Below are 5,250 nucleotides of genomic sequence, written 5' to 3' on the forward strand. Positions count from 1 at the left end.
TCAGGGGGGCATGTGTCACCCGCAAAGCACCACACACACAGCGCCTGGTCCACAGCTTCCCAGGCTCCCTCCCTGTTTGCAATGATGCTACGGGTTTTCCACCAGAACCCGGCAGTCTCTTTGGTCTTGAATGATGCTGGCAGCTGAGTCGATCCTGCTGTGGCTACTAGAGAAGCAAAGGGGTAGGAGAAGAGGGGGGAGGACACTGAGCTCGAGGGAGGGGCAGAAAGATCTGGGAGGAGAGCTGCACACAAGACAAAGCCCATGTTTGCGTGGTGTTAACACTCTCCTGCCATGGGGGGTGGGCAGGAGGGGGGTCGGCACACTCTCCGAAGGGGCTGATCGTACGGATGTTTTAACTTCGCCAGTCATGACGTCTCCGGTAGCAACCCCTCAACCCGGCTGTCGTAGCCTGAAAGCAGCTGTAGATGACACTTTATGGAAGGGGCCCGCTGGCTGGGGCCCACGCACCTGTGCCCGCCTCTGTTGTAGTGAGGAGGCGAGGAGGCGGGGTTAGAGGAAGATCCAGAGCGCTTCGGACTGCTTTTTCGAGACCCCGGTACCCGCGTCTCCTGTCCTCTGCCTTAGGGCAGGGACTTCAGTAACTGCGGTTTAGCTGGGAGAGCAGGTGTGCAAGGACAAGTCTAAGGCAGAGAATGGAGATGACTTTCAGCCTCAGAAACCATCATTTCCCATCTCCAATCTTGACAGATGCCCCAGCCTACAAGGCAATCCTTCGTGTTCCAACCGCAGCAGCCACGGTGTACCTGAGCCTGATTTACCTGCCTCATGCAACAAGACGTCTTCAGACGTAGCCTCCGTTCCGACCTAAACCACTGGTGTTTGAGGCCCAGCTCTGAACATCCACGTGGTTTTCCCCGGCTGACCCAGAAGCTCTATGAAAGCATAATGGCACAGTCAGTAGGGCTGATGAATTTTTAAATCTGGGTGCAGAGTTCCTGTTGTGGCTCAGCAGGTTAAGAACACAACATCGTGTCCATGAGGACACAGGTTCAATCCCTGGCCTCGCTCAGTGGGTTAAGGATCTGGCATTGCTGTAGCTGTGGTGTAGGCCGGCAGCAGCAGCTCTGACTCAACCCCTACCTTGCCGCAGGTGCAGCCGTTTAAAGAAAAAAAGAAAAGAATTGTTCAGGAAAGGAAGGAAACGGAAAAGGAAGAGTAACTCAATACTTGTTGTTGAAAGCCAAACTTGAAAATTTTAGGAAGAAAACATAAGACACTCGTCTTTACCACGTTGGAATGAGAACATTTTCTTGAACATTAATATTGGTTGTTAACTCCAAGCACCAGCTCTGTGCCAGGCACTGTTTTAAACATTTGGCCTCTTTAATCATCTAATGCTTACAAGTACCTGATAAGCAAGAATTGTGATCATCTCCACTTTACAGATGAATGAACAGAGGCCCAGAGAGGTTGACTTAACCTAAGCAGAACAGTAAGTGGAGGGGCTGGGACTCAAACCTACATAGTCCAGCTCCACTGCCTGTATTCTTAACCACAACAACCTCTCAAAAACCACATAAGAGGAGTTCCCGTCGTGGCGCAGTGGTTAACGAATCTGACTAGGAACCATGAGGTTGCGGGTTCGGTCCCTGCCCTTGCTCAGTGGGTTAACAATCCAGCGTTGCTGTGAGCTGTGGTGTAGGTTGCAGACGCAGCTCGGATCCCGCGTTGCTGTGGCTCTGGCGTAGGCCGGTGGCTACAGCTCCGATTTGACCCCTAGCCTGGGAACCTCCATATGCCGCAGGAGCGGCCCAAGAAATAGCAACAACAACAACAACAACAACAAAACAAACAAACAAAAAACCACATAAGACAAACACATATGTGCGCGCACACACACACACAAACACTACCATAGGGGGAAAGATGAATTTGAATACATTAAAAACTTCCATAAAACACAATCTAAAAAATGAAGATAGACCCAGAGAAAGAAATTATTTTAAATGCACATAATGAACAGAATGTTAGTATCCAGCCATAAAGGATTATGATTCAATAAGATAAGACAAACAACCCAAAAGAAAAGTGAGCAAAGACCATGTAAGCACATCACAGGACAGGAAACTCAAATAGTCATTGAACATATGAAAAGACGCTCAATCAAGGATGAAAATCCAGAGTGAAAAGTCATTTTGCAGCAGCAAAAATGCAGCAACACATTCGTGATGTTTCTGCCCCAGGAAGCCCGTTAGAGACTTGGCACCTGCGGTTTCTCTTGTGTCACGTAAGCACATTCTAACTAGCAGGCTGCCACATTCCAGACTCCCAGAAGGAAAGCAGGTGCTCTGCGCAAACCACAGAGTTGATGGTTGCACGGTCGAGGCAGAGGAAACCAGCCTTATCGGTTGAAGAACAGTGGGAACACCCCAGATGTTTGAGATCCCCAATGCCAGCCAAGGGCCCACCCAGCAGCCAGCCACTCTCCAAGGCAGCAGGTTCAGGCCTGCCATGTTAACCCTTTTCTGCTGAAGGCGCGTGGCTCTGGTCAATTTAAACGGTGGCTTGGTGACTCCTAACGAAGCTGACATGTGCACGTCCACTGGCCCAACCGTGTCCTCCCAGGACTACTCCGTAGTAGAGAAACTTTGCACACGTGCCCACGGAGACACAGTCAGGTGTGCCCTTTGTAGCCTGATTTTTTTTTTTTTTTTTTTTTTTTGGTCTTCTTGTCTTTTTAGGGCCACACCTGCAGCACATGGAGATTCCCAGGCTAGGGGTCTAATTGAAGCTGTAGCTGCTGGCCTACACCACAGCCACACCAGATCCTTAACCCACTGAGCAAGGCCAGGGATTGAACCTACATCCTCATGGATGCTAGCCAGGTTCGCTAACGGCTGAGCCATGACAGGAACTCCCATAGCCTGATTTCTAATAGCAAAATATCAAGAAATAATCTGAATATTGATCAGCCAGAGAGTCAATAAATGAATTGTGTCCAATTCCTGCAATGGCTGTCTTGGAGCAGTGGAAGTGAATGCATTAAAATTACATATTTCAAAATAGATAAATCTCAGAACTTAACAGCAAAAATATCTAATGGCAGCAGGACAGGGACAGCAAGACCTTCCCTGGCTGCTCAACCTAAAATATCAACTGCCCCATCCTGGCGCCATCCCTCTTCCTGCTTCCTCTCATATCTCAGCAGTTATCATCACCTAACATAGTGGCTGTCATTACTTACTCTTCTTGCTTATTTTCTGTCTGTCCAACTAGACTACAGACTCCATGAGGGCAGCAGCTTTTGTTCATTTTCTTTACTTTTTTGGGTTGTTGTTAACAAATCCATTTTAAAATGTTTAAATTCTTGACATTATAGAACTAAATCAATTCAACATTCTACTCTCACAGTTCCTATCAACAAACAGAAAGAAAATTCATGAGTCAAAACACCAAAACTAAACTAGAAACAGAGAAAAGTTTATAAAACGAAAGCATGAAGTCCCAAATTAACAGCTGAACAGAGAATGTAATTTTTAAATTCTTAGGGGATGATAAAGTCATGTAGAAACTGAACTCTTAGGAAAAATTTAAAACCTGGAAATCATTGGCCAGAAATTACACAGCTGGATCGTGAGAAACAGCATAAAGGGGTTATGAGGGAAATTATGCTTTTCTAGCTGTACCCCACGCTCTTCTCACAGGAAAGCCTAGCATTGGTTAGACTCTGGGCCAGGTGAATACTGGCAAAGAACCAGGGATAGGACTCTCCTACCAGGAGAGCCTTGCATTGGGTTGGCGGTTTTGATCTGGGCCCTGGACCTCTGGCAGATCTCCTTAATGCTGGTGCCTCGGTGCCTGACCATGTAGCCTGTTAAGCTATTTAGAATGGCGAGTTCACGGTCGGTTTGACTAAATGCATCCAGTCTCGCCCAAGAGCCTTTTATCTCTGGAAAGCGGGCGTTTGTTCTGGCAAATTTCACTGTGCATCACGGCAAAGGGAAGGCGTGGTCTTGCCACCTGGCCCAGCTCAGCTGAACGGGGTGGAGGCCTGGTGTGTTGTCCCTGGATTGAGTAGGCATCTGGAGGTGGGGGACCCAGGTCATGGATGGCAAGGGGGCCGCCCGCAGCATCGCTGCACCGAACGTGGCCGCCCTCACAGATGATTAAGGAGCCGTCTGGCACAGGCTGGTACAAAATGGTCATGGCTCTCCATTGTGGAGACGGGGAGAGCATCTCCAGCATGACCAGACCAATCTGCTTGGCACACTCGGTGACAAGACAGCAGCGTGCCACAATGGTGACGGTCCGCTTGGCGGGTGAGCCAGCCATACTCCCCACCCCCCGCCAGTGCTGAGCTGGTGCCTGGCCATAGTGACTACTCAGTAAGTACATGTGAGTTAACAAAGGAATAGAGCATGCTGCCATTTTTATAAAATTTATTTATTTATTTATTTTTGTCTTTTTGCCATTTCTTGGGCCGCTCTTGCGGCATATGGAGGTTCCCAGGCTAGGGGTCTAATCGGAGCTGTAGCCACCGGCCTATGCCAGAGCCACAGCAACGCGGGATCCGAGCCACGTCTGCAACCTACACCACAGTTCATGGCAACGCCGGATCGTTAACCCACTGAGCAAGGGCAGGGACCGAACCCACAACCTCATGGTTCCTAGTCGGATTCGTTAACCACTGCGCCACGACGGGAACTCCGATTTTTATAAAATTTAAAACGAGAAAGTACAAAGGATGATTGATAGATACAAGTATATACAGTAAAAAAACATGCTTGAGATGATGAGCACTGAATTCAGGACTTGACTGCTTCTGGGTGGCGGGGGAGCAGGATGTGATTCACGGAGAGACGCAGAGGAGGCTCAGCTGTAGGTATGATAAGGGGAACTCCCTTATTTCCTAGAAATATCTGAAGAGGGAATTTCTGCCATGGCTCAGCGGAAACAAATCCGACTAGTATCCATGAGGACGTGGGTTTGATCCCTGGCCCCACTCAGTGGGTTAAGGCTCCAGCATTGCCACGAGCTGTGGTGTAGGTTGCAGGTGTGGCTCAGATCCCATGTTGTTGTGGCTTCTGCACTGGCCAGCAGTTACAGCCCTGATTTGACCCCTAGCCTGGGAACCTCCATGTGCCACAGGTGTGGCCCTAAAAAGACAACAAATAAATAAATATATATATGTATATATATGTATGTATATATATATATATAGCTAAAATAACAAGGTAACATATTAAGACTTGACAAAACTACGTGATGGATACATAGATTTTTTTT

At 48.2% G+C, this 5,250-nt stretch overlaps 1 pseudogene; it reads right to left on the reverse strand.

Annotated features, from left to right (window-relative positions):
- LOC110260490 lies at nucleotides 3,363-4,296 on the reverse strand (annotated as a pseudogene).

Source organism: Sus scrofa, chromosome 4 (genome assembly GCF_000003025.6).
Source record: "Sus scrofa isolate TJ Tabasco breed Duroc chromosome 4, Sscrofa11.1, whole genome shotgun sequence".
Taxonomy (NCBI): domain Eukaryota; kingdom Metazoa; phylum Chordata; class Mammalia; order Artiodactyla; family Suidae; genus Sus; species Sus scrofa.